Source organism: Crinia signifera, chromosome 3 (genome assembly GCF_055691185.1).
Source record: "Crinia signifera chromosome 3, ASM5569118v1, whole genome shotgun sequence".
NCBI classification, from domain to species: Eukaryota; Metazoa; Chordata; class Amphibia; order Anura; family Myobatrachidae; genus Crinia; species Crinia signifera.
Genome location: NC_139219.1, coordinates 179974677 through 179993772, shown reverse-complemented (window position 1 = coordinate 179993772; position 19096 = coordinate 179974677). Strand labels below are relative to the sequence as shown.

The window sequence follows — 19096 nt, the reverse complement described above, 5'->3', positions numbered from 1 at the left end:
ACCGGTTACCGCATTCATAATTATCGCATATGCTGTAACATATGCGATAATTATGGCAAAGGACAGCTCTTGCGTTGAGCTGTCCTTTGTGGTGAGTCAGCGGGTCCCATCTGGACCCGGTGGCTCCCTCCCTTACCCGGCAGCTGCTGCTGCGGGGGGGCTGGCTCTCCTCCTCCCTGCACCTGGAAGAGGATCAGTGCAGGGAGGAGGAGGTCACAGGTCCGGGCAACACAGCTCTGTGCTGCCCAGACACAGGTGAGGGGGGGCTATGTGGGGCAGCGGGAGGGGGCGTTAGAAGCCCATCGCCAGAAAAATCTGGCAATGCCCCCCGTTGGGGGATGCTTAGTGCATCCCAAAATGTGGTAAATACCCCGATAACGGGGTTTTACCGCATTTTTAGCTTAGAGAATCTCCCCCTTGATCTTGTATTCACCAGGCTATACTCTGTTTCCGAATATGCTAACACCCGTATTACGCTTATCACCTCAATTTCCTCCATTACAAAAAACTCTATAAAGCCACAATCATGCAAGCCTCCTCAAACCCACAGGAAAATGAAATATATTTGTTGCTATGGGCAACATCCCATCTTCAATAGAACTCCCATCTTAGTAAATTTACCCCAGAGACTCTAAAACTTTTAGGGTTGTGCTGTACTTTATGTTGTAGCTCTCCTGATGGTAAAAACTTCACTGGATGGGATTTCCTGGGCTTCATACACAGATCGGTGTCCTTTTGACACTGCCTACTCAGCCGATGGCCTGGCTGCCAGTGAGTTTGTGGCAGGTTTGGCTGGAGATTCCCAGCTTGTGGTCAATTTTGAATCCATTGATCTTTTTTCCAACCATTTTGGCTATATAACCAGCTTCCCTGTTTAGTGGTTGCAAAGGCCCCTGGGAATACATACAGTCTGTCTTTTTTGTAAATTTCATTTAATTACTTAAAGTTCTACAGCTAGTATTCACAATGTGTAAAGCTTTTATGCTTACAATACATATCATCTGGGATCATTCCCAGGCCATTGTTTTATCTTAGCAAAACAGGTCTCCTAGGGCTATTTATCGAGGATAAGTGCAGTTTTTAAGAGCTAATTAGATAGCCCTCGGTAATCCATGAGCCACAATAATTTGCCACTGCTAATTGGATACCTTCTATAACGAACAAATATGGAATAGGACATGAGATATAAGTGCAAATACTGGGGAGCATATAAGAGAATGTGGGTCTAAATCAGAGGCAGAACTCCCACAAAGAATGGAGTAAGTTGCTGCTGGGCTCCAGACCTAACAGGGCACCTCCTCCATTGTCTCCCATTATTTGTTCTTCCAGACCAAACTGTAAATTAATAAGGAAAGAGGTCCCGCTGGCCATTCCCATGTACCCCTCTTCTGATCCTGCTATCTGACTCTGTTGGCCAGCTGCTGCAGTTACAGAATATTCATTCCACTTTGGAATACAAAGCAAAGCTCACAACTCCACCATCATTATACAGTGTCCATTCCTTCAGCCTTTGCTGCCCGCCGACAGCCCTCCAACTCTGTGTAATTATCGGACCGCCTGCAAGGCCACAGGAGATTAGGTGGACCACGGCAGCAGTACATGCAGTGCATAGCTGAGAGAGGGACAGTGGCTTTTTCCCCGTTTGCAGTCTGTCCCTACTTTGCCTGCCAGATGCTGGTGAAGGCAATCATCTACCAAGCGGTGTGGGAATGGGGCAGCAATATCTGAGTAGCTGGGGACATAAACTTGCTTATTTTGGCTCTTGAGCTCTTATCATTCCCTATGTACAGTATCTTCTGCTCTCATAAGCTGGCACACCATAACATTTTTAGTATTATGTTTATAGTAGTGTGTATAGTGTTCTATTGTATTGCTGTACTTTGCTTTGATGATACATTCTAGAATTATTTATCGGTGTATTTCATGGTTAAAATATACTTTTTTTTCTCTTTGGCATATATTTTGCTTATGTACAGATTTAATAATTATTTGTAATACGTGGCATAAGCTTGTATGGATGTTTTATATTAATGGTATTTAATGTTTAGCTAATTTTTGTTAGAATTATGATTTTCTTTTTAATTGTTTCTTTTTATGTGTTACTTTTACTCTGATATTTTCCTTTATTCATCAGTTTTCATTTGTTTTACTATTTATTCTTATGTTTTGTTTCTTTTTATTGTATTTTCATTCTTCTTTAATTCTGTTTTTTTTTTATTTTGTCGTATTTTATATAACTGCTCTCTATTATTGGTTGCTTTTTATACATTGTTTGCCCACATCACACACTATTTAAAATATGCGATGTTTGCTAATTATTGTTGTGGGTTGCCTTGATGACCAGGAGGTTGTCCTATATGGTGGCCTTTGACAAACACTGTGCTGATCGTGTTGCTCAGTGCATCACCCCTGGCGTGCAGCTGTGACATCACTAGGATGGTGCTGATAGAACTCCATAGAGTCATTTGTGAATCTTTGGAATATAAGTTATGTAAGTGTGTCATGCACTTGTGTGCTTGACACAGATTGAAATACAGTATACCGAAAAGTTGAACCGAACCTACGTCCCTGACATCAAGTTCATACCCTACCATTTGAACCCATAGGCATACAGTACCCCCAAGGCCAGGGACGTACACTACCCACCAAACCCCAGAGACATACATTGCACTGAGAGAGACACTGTGGAGGCCAATGTGTTTTTTCCAGTGTCACTGTATTTTTTTGTTTTCTGTGGGAGCTAAGGTTTTATTTTTTCTCTCTGGTATCATTGTGGTGTTTTTATCTTGTGCATTGTCTATGTTACACTGCACATTTGACCTGATGGTGTTCACGCAAGCTCAGTCACATGCACAAAGTAGTATACAGAAGATTGGATATAGAGATAGTGAGTTGCTCACATTGGAGGCCATACTCAGTCGAATGATCTGCACCTAGCATAGGGATAGTGAAAGTTTCAATGGTGGGACCGTGGTGGCATTGGAGGTGTTAGAGGGAGACTTTTTGTTTTGTTTGGAGCTGCTAAGTTTAGGATGGTGGAGGTGGGGATGTACTGTAGCTCTCTGTGTTGCAGGGGTTGGCTTGTTGTTATGGGGGCATCAACTATTATCTTGCCTCCAGGTACTTGATATGAATTTACTGGTCTAAATCTGAGTTGTATGAAAATCCAAGCCTGTTTTTGTGTGCCTAGTATATAGCTGATGTGTGCCAATAATGGTGACAGGTAGTGTCACAAGCAGATCTATAGGTTTGATGCAGCCGCATACATACAGACACTCTGAATACAGGTTGAACTCCACATATATCTGAATTATGTGTGACTCAGTCAATGACGAACAAATCTGAGATATTCTGGAGTGTAGAGCAGAATTCTCTAAATCAGTGTTTTTCAACCACTGTGCCGTGGCACACTAGTGTGCCTTGAGCTGTTCTCAAGTGTGCCCCCAGATTTAGAGATGCCCAAACCAGTTTACAGCAATCACCAGTTCAACTGTTATTTACTGGTCTCTTCTTTTCATGTGAAGGGCCAATGTATTTTATTTTGTTACCAGCGTGTTTGTTTTTTTTCCTGTGGGGGCCAATGTTTTTGCCCTGTGGGGATCTCATGGTGTGCCTTGGCAATTTTAGAATCTTATTTAGTGTGCCGCAAGGTAAAAAGGTTGAAAATCACTGCTCTAAATACATAAACCACATACAGAACTAAGCTGTAGAAAAGTGACAACACTTAAAAGACACGGAGAGCACAAATGGAATAACAAATAGTTTGCATGGATATGTATGTATAACATACAGTTAAAGGCTGAGGAGAGTAGAATTAAAGAAGCTTGCAAGAAAAAGAAGCAGAAATATGAACCACAAGAAAGAAGAAAACTTTTTTTGTTGATTAAATATGTTTTATGTTAAGTAAGGGCCGCTGGTAATTGAGTCTGGATCATGTTTAATAGTTTTGTGGCTTTCCAGTAAGTTAATGCTATCTAACTCTTTTCCAACACAGTGTACAGGTTGAGTATCCTGTATCCGAATATTCAAAAAGTGTGGTTTTTCAGACTATTTCTGGGTTTTATTTGTTTCGCCCCCCTGTCCCTTTTTTGATACTTACCATGTCCGCCATCGTCCACGGCAGGCTTCAGGATCCTCTTCAGAGGCATCTCTGGTCCCAGGCGTGCATTGCGTGAGTGCGATGGTGATGTCACCGGCGTGCCTGCAAACTCACACAATTATTATTATGATAATATTATTTACTGTATAAGGCGCCACAAGTGTTTCGCAGCGCCATACAAAGGAACAGTACAGGGAGACAAAGCTTGGCATAACATTGGATAAATAACAAAAATAGGAGTACAAATAAAGAGCGCCACAGTTCAATACACATTACAGCTTAAATATAAGTAGTGAGGACTCAATTAACATACAACTAGAGGCTTGAGGCCAATGATGGAGATGAGTATGCAGACGAAGATGGTCACTGAGTGTTTGAGTATAGGAGAGCTGCGAGTGAAATGTGAAGAGAAGTGGGCTTTGACAACAGGAGGGAAGAGGGCCCTGCTAGGAGGAGCTTACAATCTAGTTGGAAGGGGAGACAGATTACAAGAGGTGCAAGCAAGTGGGTGGTAGCTAGATAGCCGGATGTAAACCGGCAAGGGGTCAGAGAACCAGCTAGTTTATGCAGTGGAAGTGTACGCTTTGATGAATAGGTGAGTTTTCAGTGCCCGTTTGAAGCTTTGCAAGGTCGGGGAGAGTCTAAGGGAGCAAGGGAGTGCGTTCCACTGAAGGGGTGCAGCACAGGCAAAGTCCTGTACTCTAGCATGGGAAGCAGTGATCAGGGTCAGCCAACCGTAGAGGGCGGGAGGGTGTATGAATGGAGATGAGGTTAGAGATATATGGAGCAATGGAATTAGAGATGGCCCTGTATGTGAGTGTGAGGTGTTTGAAGTGGATTCTGTAGGGGAATGGGAGCCAGTGCATATTTTGTTGAAGGGGAGTGGCTGAATTAGAGCGGCGGGAGAGGAAGATAAGCCTGGCTGCAGTGTTGACAGATTGGAGAGGAGCCAGTTGGGATTGAGCGAGGCCGGTGAGGAGAGCATTGCAGTAGTCAAGTCGTGAGATAACCAGTGAGTGGATGATCAGCTTAGTTGCACTCTGTAAGAGAAAGGGCCTGATGCGAGCAATGTTGCGTAACTGGAACCGGCAACAATGGGCCAGGGCTTGGATGTGGGGTGCAAAAGAGAGGGAGGAGTCGAGAGTGACACCCAGGCAGCAGAGTTGGGGAACGGGGGAGATGATGGTGTTGTTAACAGTGATAGAGATATTCGTAGAGGGCATAGCTCTGGGTGGGGGAAAGATAATACGTTTGGTTTTGTCCATATTCAGTATCAGAAATCGCTCAGACATCCAGGAGGAGATGGCAGAGAGGCAGTTGGAAACCTGAGAGAAAACAGTGGGGGACAGATCAGGAGAGGAGAGGTAGATTTGGGTGTCATCAGCATAGAGGTGATATTGGAAGCCAAAGGAGTTAATGAGTGCACCCAGAGAGTAGGTGTACAGGGAGAACAGAAGGGGGCCAAGGACAGAACCCTGAGGGACCCCGACAGGAAGGATGGAAGGTGGGGAGGTGGATCCAGAGGCAGAGACTGAGAAGGAATGGTTGGAGAGGTAAGAGGAAAACCAGTTGAAGACCGTGCCAAAGAGGCCAATGTTTTGGAGTGTGTGGAGGAGGAGAGGGTGATCCACAGTGTCAAAGGCAGCAGGTCCAAAAGGATAAGCAGGGAGAAGTGACCCTTGGATTTGACTGACAGCAGGTCATTGGTGACTTTCACTAGGGCAGTCTCTGTGGAGTGAAGTGGGCGTAAGCCAGATTGAAGGGGATCAAGGATGGAGTGGTCAGACAGGTAGTCGGTGATACGCCTGTAAACCAGCCATTCTAGGGCGGGATGTATTAATATACATCGCCACCCTTCACCTAACAGCCGCCGCGATGCTGCCGCATATGTACTAACATATGCAGCTACTGTAGCATCGGGTTGTGGTGACTGAGACCCCTGCGATACCTGTGATGTGGTCTGCGGGGGTCTTCGTCACCTCTCGGCGGCTGCCAGCGTCCCCCTGCGTCTCCTCCTCTCCACTGAAGCCGGACGTCCTCCCGGCTGTGACACCTGGGGAAAGAGGAGATCAAAGGAGGATGGGAGGGGGACAGAGGGCGGCGAAAGAAGCCCATAGGCTTCTATAGGGTATCGCCACCCAGAGGGTGGCGATACCCTACAATACGATGACAGGGCGGCGGGGTTTTAATACATAGGGAAATGCGGTAAAACAGGTGTTTTACCGCATTTTCTCGTTAGTACATACCACCCCTAGTATTTTAGAGGCCAATGGGAGAAGAGAGATAGGGCGGTAGTTTGTGGGAGATAAAGGGTCCATGTTTGTTTTTTTAAGAATAGGTGAGACCAGAGCATGTTTGAAGGGTGAGGGAAAGATGCCAGTAGAAAGAGATAGGTTAAAGAGGTGAGCAAGGTGGGAGCAGCCAGTGGGGGAGAGGGAACTGAGGCGAAGGGAGGGGAGAGGGTCCAAGGGACAGGTAGAGGGGGGAGAGGATGAGATGAGGGAGCGGACCTCCTCAGCTGTAGTAGGGCAGAAGGATGACAGAGTGGGGTGGTTGGGAGGGGAGGATGATTGGGGTGGGTGGGCAGCAGAGGGGGTATGGGAGGAGATATCATGTCGTATTATCTCAATTTTAGAGAGGAAGAAGGACGAAAGTCAGTGGCAGTGAGGAATGAAGGGAGGAGGGGTGGTGCAGGGCAAAGTAGAGTGTTGAAGGTTTCAAAGAGACGGCAGGGATTGGAGGAATGAGAAAAGATCAGAGATGTGAATAAAGATTGTTTGGCAGAGGAGAGAGCAGCGCTGTAGGAGGAGAGAATAAACTTGAAATGGAGGAAGTCTGCCAGAGAGTGAGTTTTCCTCCAGAGGCGTTCAGCAGAGCGTGCACATTTTTGCAAGAATCATGTTATTTTGTTGTGCCAGGGTTGGGGTTTAGAGCATCGGAGACGGACAGTGTGGAGGGGGGCTACAGAGTCGAGAGCAGAGGTGAGAGAAGAGTAATAGAAAGAGGCAGCCTGGTTGGGGCAGGTCATGGTTGAAATAGGAGAGAGGAAAGTCTCCAGGGAAGACAGGACAGTAGGGTCAAGAGACCCGAGGTTACGTCTGGTGACTGTGGATCTGGGCAATGAGGGGACAGGGGAGGATGAGAGGGTGAAAGACAACAGATTGTGGTCAGAGAGTGGGAAGGAAGAATTAGAGAAATCAGAGAGATTACAATGGTGGGTGAAGACTAGATCAAGGGAGTGTCCGAGATCATGAGTGGGGGTGGAGGTCCATTGAGAAAGTCCAAAGGAGGTGGTAAGGTCAAGAAGATTATAGGAGGCAGCATTATTGATGTCAATAGGAATGTTAAAGTCACCGAGGATGATAGAGGGGAGGTCAGAGGCAAGAAAGTGTGGAAGCTACGCAGCAAAGTTATCAAGAAAAGGGGAGCAGGGGCCAGGGGGACGGTAGATTACAGCCACAAGGAGGTGAATGGGGTACCATTGGGACAGCTGAAGAGGATCCTGAAGGACGCCAGGGGACCATCAGAGCACCACCAGGGGACCAGGTAAGTATGTTAAAAAAAAAACTGAAAAATCCCTTATCCAAAATGCTTGTGGTCTCGAGCATTTCGGATAAGGGATACTCAACCTGTACAATGTTTTGGGACAAGAAGCTTTTGCTTATAAAAACAAATCTTTGTTACTTCCTGTCAAATGCATAACAATTAGGAACAACTTGTCTTCCATATTATGGTTTATTCCAGAAATCTGGACCAATTTATAATTAAAAATGCAGAAGGTGTATTGCATAATTTTGCCCTGAGAATAAATATGGCCTGAATTAGTTAATTGTATTATGCTCATGCACCTATATCCTATCTCCCTTTACAATAGCCTTGAATTTTTTTATGCTAACCATAGCCTAGTCAATGCTGAAAATGCCCAAGACGTGCTTTAAGTCCAGTGCCTAAAATGTTGGAAATAGAACTGAGCTTCTTCAGAATGGTAGATGGAGACATGGCACTACCAGTAGGCAGCTTAAGATACCCCCCTAGTGGGTGCCACTCCTGGGGCGGGTGGAAGGCTCTGCATAATGAAATTATAAAAAGACATATTATCGATTGTGCTCTGTGATGGACTGCTCCACATTTCCGGATTTTCTCCTGACTGCTGTTCCTCACTATCCTGCAAAATCTCTCTCCTACGCTCTCCCCTTCCCCAACACACAGACAACCTTCTGTCTGGACATCTACCAGTTGAAGCCACTGGGAAGAAAACTACAGCATGGGAAAAAGAATAAGAATGCAAGGGGACATACCATGGGACCAGTCAGTTTCCTTAATTTGAGGCACCTCACATCAGTTCCACTGGTATTCTTTTCAAAAGCATGATGGGGTCTGCATGTGCTACTGATCTGCAACATAAAACACATTGTTTGACAGTGACTACACTGTAAAGACAATCAGCAATAGCTGGGAGAGCTTGGGGGACTCATAGAAAAGTTAACATTAGCGATGTGCACTGACCTCTGAGTTTTTATTCTAGTTTTGTAGTTTCCAAAACCGCCATCATGGTTTTTTTTTTTATTTAATTTAAATTTAACCTCAATAACATTCATTTCCAGTGATTTCCAGTGAATGGTGTCCACCCTCCGTTCACATTATTGTTCACCAACGCAGGCCAAATGTTTTTCAAATTAGTAATGTATTTGCAATAATCAATTGAACCAACTGTTTAAACTGTTTGTTTAATAGTTTTGTGGCTTTCCAGTAAGTGAATGCTAAAACATAAAACACATTGGCTGACAGTGACTAAACTGTAAAGACAATCAGCAATAGCTGGGTGGAGCTCAATAACATTCATTTCCAGTGATTTCCGGTGAATGGTGTCCACCCTCCGTTCACATTATTGTTCACCAACGCAGGCCAAATGTTTTGCAAATTAGTAATGTATTAGCAATAATCAATTGAACCAACTTTCAAGTACTTTCAATAGAAAACAATACAACACAGAAATTTACTAAGATTTGTGTATCAGTGCTCAAATGTTGTAGTAGTTAACAAACGGCAAAGAGCTGTGTGCAAGATAGCCGCCTACACAAGTGCAATTGCTCTCAGTATACTGTATATCTATTCTTACGTCACTATCACTGTCTATGGGGCATTAAAGTATGGGGGGGGGGGGGGGCGGTGTAAATTTAGAGTTTACAGGGAGGTGTCAAATACCCTATCACTGCTTACTATGATAAGCATGTACTCCATTTGTTTAGTAACTCAGAAGGTATAGAATATTTGTTAACATTACTCAAAGTGGTAAACGGCACTAAACCATAACAATCTATCAACAAATAGGTATTGTGAAATGTCTTGTTGATTGCTGGTTTTAGCACACATTTCAACATTAAAACAATATTAGTAAATAGTTATTTTAATAAAAGATGGTTGTTGATATTCAAGTACCTAAGATTTATTATATGGAAAGCACAACAATAAAATATTCCATGTACTGTATATTTCACTTTAACATATTAAGTCAACCATTGACATTTTACATTAAATGCAATTACTGCATGCTTAGAACCATATCTGCTTGTTACTGCAACTTGTAAAGGAGAACTAATTTCTCCGAGGTGACTGCCCTAACCAGAAATTGATTTTAACAGCCTCTTCACAAAGAATATATGTCCCTGTTATTGCTCTGGAGTTAATAGCATTCTAAGATACTAATCCAAATCTGAAAAGCTTTTGTTATAATTGAGAAATAGCATTCATTTTCACTAGTTCAGAGAATGATATTTAATCCATTTTAATTAGGACAGGCCAAATGTATTGCAAAGCAGTGCAGTTTACTGGGAAGGATGAACAAACACTTTAACAGGAATAAACTTTAAGAAAATATGTTTTAAAGCTTTAGTGCTATGCATTTAAATGATAATGGTAAAGGTTAGGTTGAATTTTTTATGTTCTATAAATCCTGCTTATTTATTGCTATTTATATGTGGTATTGTCTTATCTTGATTTTTTTTTTAATGTATAATAAAGTTCCCTACATAGACAGGTACAGTGACATAGCATGCAATATCCCCCGCAGACACCATGGTGGCTTGGAGGCACTGGGTGGCTGTAGGCAGAGACTGCAGGGGCTATTGTTATCTCTGCCTGGTCCTGCAGATACGCCCCTGCCGCAGTCTTTTTGTGCCTCCCCCCCTGTTGAAAATTTCCCTGCGCGGCAGTGCATTATTCATAGTTATGCCGCTGGATAGGTATACTAACTAAAGCTTGGCAAACATGGGGCCTGATTCAGAGCTGCACACAATGCAGATGTTCTTGGAGTTGAGTGATTTTTTTTCTGGTACTGCCCATGAATGAATTTTCTTAAAAGCTAATAATACTACTATGTTACATTGTGCCCGATTCAGACCTGCTCGCTAGGCTGCATATACTCACTGCGTAGCAAGCAGGTAAACACCGCCCGCTGCACCACTGAACGCACACCCACCCCACCACCCGACCCCCGCACCATGCTGCGAACAGATGTGTACACTTACACATCCGCTCTTATGCATCCGCATAGAGGAAAATTCATTTAATGGTTACTCACCATCAAATGATTTTTTCCTCTGTTCATTGTGAAAAGTATGTCAGGATTTTCCATTTGAATGCTTTCCGACGAATTTGTGGTGGGCGGTGAGGGGGAGGACTGTGACTAAAGGAGTACACAGCTCATCTTCTCTTATGGCATCAATAATCAAGATTATAAGCAAATATTGGACACCTAGACTGTTGAGAGGGAACTCAACAGGGACGCTTGATGAAGAATCACCTCAAATATGCAGAAACTGAAAGTGTTAAGAGGTAAAACACAATCAGGTTTCTATTCATCATAACACACTGTAGGATATATCAATACTTTATATATAGAAATATTGTAGTTAATTGGTTAGAGGTTTGCGTCGGAAGTGATGGTCAGGTGGGCACCATGCTGGAGCTGCTGCAGCCATCAGAAGCAGGTCACCCGTTATAATAAGTCAACATTCTAATATGTTGATATTTTATTAGTGCCTATAAGATGAATGTTGACATGGTCAATGTCAACATTATGATCATGTGAGCATTATGAATATACACCACACCCCTTCTGTATGTCATTAATATAAAGACAAATTTAGCAAAACAATGATGGTTAAATAAACATTGACAGAGGTACTAATTAAGTCTGACATCAGTGAAATATGGACTGTTAGAGTACCTAGAGGACTAACGGGTACATTTACTAAAGCATCATACAACGAAAAGAGGTGATGTTGCCCATAGCAACCAATCAGTCTGTCTATCGTTTCAATTTATTGGAAGAAAAAAAAGGGTATGAATGGATTAAGCCCATTCAAATACAATTGTTACTGCAAATGTAATGAATGAGACAAAGAAAAAAAGGATATCACTGAATGCTGATCTATTTTATAAAACACCCTTTACAATATGAAGCTATTTTACAAGGGATACTAGCCCATGATACATAACCAAATAGAATATACAAATAAAACAGCAGTTTTGAATTGGAATAATTGCACTTTAATTAACAATAATTCAATTTAAATTGGCCGGTGTATTAAAACATATAAATTCTTTACATTTTCAAATCACTAAAAATACCACTCACGAAGGGTTCTGTTGAGTAAGCATATCTGTAACGATGCAATAAGAAGTTTTGATTCAACAGCTGTTTGTTCTATATAGAATATGGTTAGTAATATGTATCCAGGCTTCTTAATGTTAGTTCAACAGATCCAGTTAATTCCAAATGGGTTTTAGTTAGACAAAGATTAAAGAACGTCATAGTCAATGCATAGGTGTTAATAATACTTGCATGCAATTATTTTAGAAAAAGACTGAGGTTTATCAATGTTTAAAATTTCCATGTTACACCTGTTTTGATGCACAACTCTATAGCAACAATTGTTAAGCTGGCCATACATCAGAAAGATCGATCTTAAGATCGATTGCGCTCATGATTGTATACAATTTACCTTAAAATCCCCGGCAGTCCTTGGTGGTTTTGGACACACAATCTACTCACAATCCATCATACAATCAGTCATACAATCCATCTGCTGCATGATTGTGTACACAAGATGTGCACACAATCTGCATACAATCCATCATACAATCAGTCATACAATCCATCTGTTGATTGATTGTATGATTGTGTACACAAGATGTGCACACAATCTGCATACAATCCATCTTACAATCACTTGAGATTGTATGATTGGGTACAATATCTTTCTGATGTATGGCCACCTTTACCCTCTGTCTCCCACGTGGTGCCTCCCCAGTAGTGCAGTCTTTCAGGAGTGTTCTCCACAGGAAAGGAATAAATGTGAAAGGTTGTCCATAATGTATTTCCCTGCAGCTTCCTCAGAAGTAGTCTTTTTTTATTTATTTATCAGGTGCAATACAGGGTGGAATCATTATTGGAAACCATTTGCTTACAATATTATGAAAATAATTTTAAAAGCCCATTACCCATTATTTTCGTATGGATATTTTTTTAGAAGGTTAAATTGCTTTTATTTAAAAAAAAAAAAAAAAAAAAACATTGCTATACAGGCAAAGAGAGCAGCTTAATATTTTGTATGTCAAACAAGGCAGGTTTTACTTATGTGGAAATGGCTTCCAATCACCACATTATTCCCCTGTCAGCTGTTCTAGCAGTCTTTTGTTCATAAAGATGTTACTTTTGAAATGCTTTGTGATGCTACTATCTTTTCATTATTGCTGGTCATCCCTGGTTTTTTTATTGCCTAAGGGCATGTCTCTTCAATTTATTCTTATTTAATCATTTTCTATTTTATTTTGATAAAGGAGCTTTATTTTCTTTGTCAGATCACTTAATTAGGCTCTCTGCAATATGCTTATCCCAGCAGTTACTTTTTCATTGTTTCATCACAAACAAATCCATTAAAAACACTTTAGGTCCGTGACTCATATGAGCCGTAAATCCTCAGCACACTGTCCTGAGTGAATTACAGTAGAAGAGAGATATTTCATATCACACAATAACTGCACAGTACGTGACCTTCTGTCATAATCAAGTCACATTTGAATTGTGTTCCCTTTCCCATAAACCATCACAGGTTTTCCTAGACATTTACCATCTATGCTGTGCTTTTATAGATGTGATGCAGCTTGCATAATAATAAGCTGTTTCTTGCAGGGATATTAATTACTCAATCTATTTGCATACTAAATAATTATTTTTACATAAACTAACCCATTTAGTGGCAATAAGCTGAACATAGGTGTTCATGTTAAAGAGTCTAAAAGCAACCTCTGATTGTGTTAATGTCCGTTATTTCTAAGGCAATGCTTTTATTAACAAGAGATGGCTCCTTTAGTATTGCCATTTTAAATATCAGGCATAAACACAATCAGAAGTGCCAGGATTTACAACCTTAATAGGGGAAACAAGGGTGTTGCTAATTTTGCGCTTAATGTTATTCCGGGTCAATCCGTGTATGCACTATAAAGCCTTCACCAAGGACGCTAAATGTATACAGTGTAACAAAAACAATCGTGTAACACAGTGGTGATTCCGAAATATTATCCAAACACTCCAGAGGGCAGGTGTCCAGAGGTTCAAGAACAAGGAATTGGCTTACATCCGAAAACGAGTTTAAGACAATTCCTTGTTCTTGAACCACTGGACACTTGCTCTCTGGTGTTCACACCAAAAGGACTTTTGTGGGGTTTCCGGCTACTACACTGTAAAAACATCTCTGACTCTGGGAGGAGTAAGGAACCCATGGAGTGAACTACCTTAAATGGTGATATGTGATTTTAACTTGTATTAAATTTGAGTGTATTTTAAAAATAAATTGTTCCCTTGTTATATAGCCGAGTTGCACTATGAGTGTATCTTTTGGAGTCTTTCACAGCACGGAAGTTTTCCACTAAAAGAAATAGAGAACATTCAAGCTGTATATTCCTTCAAAAAATAACTTGCTACACGCTTTGAAATGTACAAATATATGTGAGTGCAACAAGGAAAATTTAAAATAACACTGAATTTGAATGCCAAGCAATCATTTTAAAAAAAAAGTACATTTTGGATACTATGGTTTCCGGAATAATTTGGATAACGGATATTTGGGTAAGGGATTCTCAACCTGTATACTATAATGTATGTAATCCACAGGCTTAAAACCTCAATATCTGCAATGTCCTGGATGTCACGGTCCAGAAACTTAGAAACACTTTCTTATCATTTAAGTATCTCTCTAAGCTTGCTCTGCGGTAAAGTATGTGGTCTGTAGGTAAATTGGCAACAGCCGGTGCGGCTCCCGCCCATCTAGCAGCACTCATCCAGACACCTTGATTGTGACTACTCCGCAACAGGTACCTGCTCCTCACGGCCCTCCCCCATTCTCATCCTCACTACCATGTTTGATTTGTATCATAACATGACGTCCCACAGCCAATCCTGTTACCTGACATTATTGGGACACAGCTGCAATCCCTGCTTCTTATAATCTGCATGTCTGCTGATCACTACAGTACCACCTCTCTGTTATGTTTTTTCTTATGCTTCAAGTTCAAGTTATCCTTCTGTCCATGGACACTGAACTGCAAGGTGGGTGGCCTTTCCAGATCATGGGAGAAAGAAAGTGAATAAAATTCCATGGAAAAGCATCTCATCTTAGATCCCATTGCATTTTCCACTGTAAAAGTTGATTCTGCACCTCCTCCTGGGAAATCATTTATAAAACAAGCACTATAAAATAAACTTCACTGGGCTTTTTATTTTTTCACTTAAGTCATGCAAGCATATAAAAGGCCTGCAGATTGATTGCCAGGTCCTACTGATTGCCATCCATCAAGAAAAATGTCCAATAATTTGTTGCTTTCTGTCCTAAGGGCCTACAACATAAAAGCAGTCGACAGTCTCCTGCAAATCAAATGATTCTGTTGTCTATGCCTCATCATCCTTGGACCCACTTGTCAATGGATTTCATTATTGATCTTACAGAATCTATTAAATGCAAAACCTTCTGGGTTATAGTTGACCAATTCACTAAGATTGCTCTCGTCATCCTGCTCACTAGTCTTCCATCTATTCACCCAGAAGATCTTCAAGATTCATGGTCTGCCTCAGGAAATTATCTCTGATGAGGGGTTCAATTTGTTTCTAAATTCTGGTGTAATCTCTTTTTCATCCATACTCTATGTCAAACTCAAATACTCTACAGCATACCACCAACAGACAAATGGACAGACTGAAAGAGTCAATCAAGACTTAAGACCCATATTGTATGTTTCTTCATCATAAGATGACTGGGTTAAATTTCTTCAGTGGGCAGATTTCTGCCAAAATAATCAATATCACACTTCCTCTACTTCTCCACCATTTTTCGATAACTATGGGTTCCATCCCAAAGTACCTGAGATCCACCATTGTTTGCCTTATCTGTACATTCAGCATTTCATTAAGATCTGTTAAAAGAATACAGCAACTATAAGAAGTTTGCTGAAAGGAAACGCAAAGCAGTTTCCGGCTCTTAAATCCATACAATTTTTACAGGCTAATATCGTGAGTTTAGCCCGACCATCATTATTGGGCAATCCAGAAAAAAATACTTATTTTTGGGTGATAACAAATGGGATTCAAGATAAGATTTGGATCCCATGTGTTATTATAGTTTATGGTACTGTATAAGGTATTTTTTGTTGTCTATGTGGAAATGGACACGTATAAGTGTACTGCGCCCCCTCACATTGCTCTCTGAACTTATTGTGCTTCAGGCACGGTGCCTCGCTACTTGTTGGCACACCTATTATATTCTCACTTTGTACCCACTTGAATAGCAAAGTATGAATCCAGTGAGTCTGTTAGGACTCTGGGGAATACCACCGAACTAGAACCCTGACTCCGTTGCCTCTTTTTGTGGTCTGCGGACGCAAGCATTGCTAGGCTTCACCTATAACATCCGCGTTCGATGGAGCTGGTTATGCTGGCTCCGCCCCAGATGCTGGCAGGTCTTTTTGGTAATACAATGCATCCACCGAGGCGGGGAGATGGCAAGAGGTGAAACTAACTAATGACCCACACAGGACGGGGTACCCCCAGAGTCTCCAGGGGGGCAACAATGCTCAAAAGGTGACACACTAATACAAATTACAGGTGTAACAATACACAAGATGATACCATAATAAATGGGATAATAATAGCTGCAAGATGCAACAATGCACAAGGTGACTCCGGAAAGATAAATATAAAAAAAACAAGTATCCCCTGACTTAACTGAGAAGATGAAGATAGACAAGCCCAGGGGTTCTGTAGCAGACAGGCAGACTGACAGACAGGCAAGCAATACTGAAGCACTAGAACCAGGAACACGCTGACTGAGGCTCAGGAAGCACACAGGACACTGGGTACAAGGGCTGGGACCGGGAACGCTCTGGAGCAGGAACCTAGACAAACAGACTTGCACTCAGAACTATAACTGGCAGGGTGGTGCTGGCCGGAATGCCTTATGATTAACACAGCTGTGACAGATCCAGCCCAACTTCCAAGCTCGGATAACAAGGTCAGACTTGTGCATAATTATACACAGAGAATGAGCTTCAATGGCACAGACTAATCACCGGAGGCTATAAGAGAGTAAAATACCAAACACAGACTGAAAATAACACAGAACAAACAAGACAAAAATGAACCATTATTAATGCATACCTTCCAACATGACCATCTCCAGGAGGGACGGAATGTTCTGTTTCTGGACTTCCCTCTCAATTAATGATTGCCATCACCTGTTTTAAACAAGTTAATTAAAAAGAAAGGTGTCACCACAGGTGATGGCAATCATAAATGACGAGGGGAGTCCAGAAATAGAGCATTGTGTCCCTCCTGGAGGGGGTCATGTTGGGAGGTATGTTAATGGCTCCTAACACAGTCTAAACAAACATAATCTTGTGTTGACCTTTTGAGTGTCGACCATGTCCACCTGAAGTTTGTGTCGAACTTCTGTAATTGATTGCCTAAATTATGTCGACCATTCTTAGGTGTCAACCTAGTCACTGTTGACCAATAGTGGTCGACCTAGTGACTGTCGACCCTAGGACCGGATACCATATTATGAATCCGAGGGCTGCTTTTCATGGATTTTGCTTTGATTGCCTGAGGCACGTGGAGTAATATCCTTGATAAGTACCAAATTTTGGGGCTAATTGGATAGCCCCTGGCAAATCCTTTAGCTGCACTAAATTACTGCATCTAATTGCATCCCACCCGAACTGTCTTGCCACCAAATTGAACACAAAAAATAAATATTATGCTTATGATTAATGTACAGTATTATTCAATTCTATCAAGTATAAAACAAACAGTTAGACAGAAATACTAATTGCAAGAGTATTGTGAAAGGATTGCTATTTGGCATCCACTCACAAATGCATACTCAATTCCCAAACCAGGACTAAGATTTTGCTGTCTGTGTAAATGTGCACAAGTTTGAAGCGTCCCCTAATCTGCGACCGAGATAGACTGGAAGTGGCCATTGCTGACATCACAGACCCTCCTCAAAAATGACTGGGCACACTGTTTTTCCTGACAAACCCAGAAAATGGCAGGTTACCACCCCAAAACGCAGGCTTCCTGTTAGTCAAATTGTGAGAGTACTACAGTTATGAAGTATATGCATTTTCTGTTGCTACATCCCCTTGCGCATGTGCAATGCATATGAGGCCCGATTCTGGTTGGTTTGCAACCGCAAACTCCTTTAATGGACAAATCCATGTGCACTGCAGGTGGGGCTGATGTAACATACAGAGAGAGTTAGATTTGGGTGAGTTATTTTGTTTCTGTGCAGGGTAAATATTGGCTGTTTTATTCTAACACTGCAATTTATATTTCAGTTTGAACACACCCCACCCAAATGTACCCTGCAATGCACATGGTTTCGTAAACCAAAGAAGAGTTTGCTTTTGCAAACCAACCAGAATCAGGCCCACAGTACGCATGCACAGTCATTGAATAATCTCTTACTTTGCAAATTCACCATTGAGCGATCCATGCAGAATTGTTTTTTAACATGCTCTATGTATCATACATTAGTCATGGGCGGCATGGATGGTGTAATGGTTAGCATTACTGCCTCACAGCACTGAGGTCATGGGTTAGATTCCCACCATGGCTGTGCAGAGTTTGTATATTCTCCCCATACTTGCAAGGGTTTCCTCCTGGTACTCTGGTTTCCTCCCACAATCCAAAAATATACTGGTAGGTTAGTTGGCTTCAAACTAAATTAACCCTAGAATGTCTGTGTGTGTATATGAGGTAGGGAATTGTAAATTCCACTGGGGCAGGGACTGTAAAGCTCTGTAGATGCTCTCTGTATTGTAATGAGTTCACTAAAATGCTCTCTCTAGTGTATAGCAGGCCTGACAATGGTCTCTGTATTGTATAGAAACACTTAGATTGCTCTCTGTAAGGAATAAATAGCTTTTAATTGATCTATGATTTACATAAAGATTACTAGAATTCATTATGAATTGTAATTTTTCAATCACTAGAATTCTGCCTGTATTGTATACTGTTTATTAGAATGCCTAAGGCATCCATAATTGCAATTAACCCTAATAAAAAAATCCCCTAAAACTCTAACTGAAATAACAACACAGAAAATATTTGCATTAAAAGTTGCATAATTTATTAATTTATGTCCAAAGTGGAATTTGCAAATTGGTGGGCAAGAACACCCTACAAATATCAGTACTAGCCCAATAAACAAATTGAGGCAACTATACAACTAACATTCCCCTCCTGAAAATGTAACCTGTTTTTGTGAGGAATCCTCCCCTTACTTTGTCAAGGGGTAAGGGCTTCTGAGTTGTAGGGCCATCCCCCAAAGCTAGGTTCATCAAATTGCAGCTTGTGACCCTTGCCTAAAAACAATCCAAGCTAATCAAAAACTGAAAAAATAAACCTTTTAACAAAAATCCCCAAATTAATTAAATTGA

At 41.5% G+C, this 19096-nt stretch overlaps 1 long non-coding RNA gene across 1 annotated transcript in view; it reads left to right on the top strand.

Moving 5' to 3' along the window:
• Positions 1-19096, top strand: part of LOC146064010 (uncharacterized) — a 227719-nt gene that overhangs the window by 71512 nt on the left and 137111 nt on the right. The window lies entirely within an intron of this gene.